The sequence below is a fragment of the Lindgomyces ingoldianus genome (genome assembly GCF_010093535.1).
Source record: "Lindgomyces ingoldianus strain ATCC 200398 unplaced genomic scaffold BDR25scaffold_73, whole genome shotgun sequence".
In the NCBI taxonomy this organism is placed as follows: Eukaryota; Fungi; Ascomycota; class Dothideomycetes; order Pleosporales; family Lindgomycetaceae; genus Lindgomyces; species Lindgomyces ingoldianus.
This window is the reverse complement of record NW_022985234.1, coordinates 47,340-48,000: the sequence shown is the minus strand read 5'-3', so window position 1 is coordinate 48,000 and position 661 is coordinate 47,340.

Genomic DNA, 661 nt, shown 5'->3' with positions numbered 1-661 from the left:
GTTTCTTTATAAATAGTATAAGTAACACTACTAGTAAAAAGCTAGCTTAAATAAACTCTTTTTTTAGGTTTTTATTAAAGTATTTTTAAAGCACTTTTAATTTATTTAGCAACATCTTATATAGTAGCCTATAACTAGGTTGTTTACTAGGCTTAAAGGTTATTTAGTAATTATATAGACGTTATATTAAAAGCTTATTAGACTTATCTTAAAAAAAAACATGTAATAGGTTATAGTAGTCTTAAAAGACTATTATTTTTAAGTTAGTGTGTTTTTAGAGAGCTAAAGCTTAGTCTATATTAAAAATTATAACTGCGTAGATTTTATAATCTAGTTATTAAGCTAGGGTTATAAATAGAGTAGGTTCTATATAGTAGATGTTTATCTGCTATTTAAGTCCTAGTTTATGTTTAAATTAAGTAAGTAAAAATTTTTTAAAGGCTTTCTTTTCTTTAAGTTTAAGCAGTTATTAAATTATTTTACATAGCTTATCTTAGTAAAAGGCCTAGCTTATTAGCCTTACTTAGGTAGTTTTTTTTTAAGTTATTAAAAAGTAAGTTTAGAGACCTTTTATATTAAGTGCTACTTAAGTATTGTTTAGGTGTAAGTATAAGCATACATCTTAGCATTAAAAAGAGTTAAAGTTTAAAACTTACTTTTA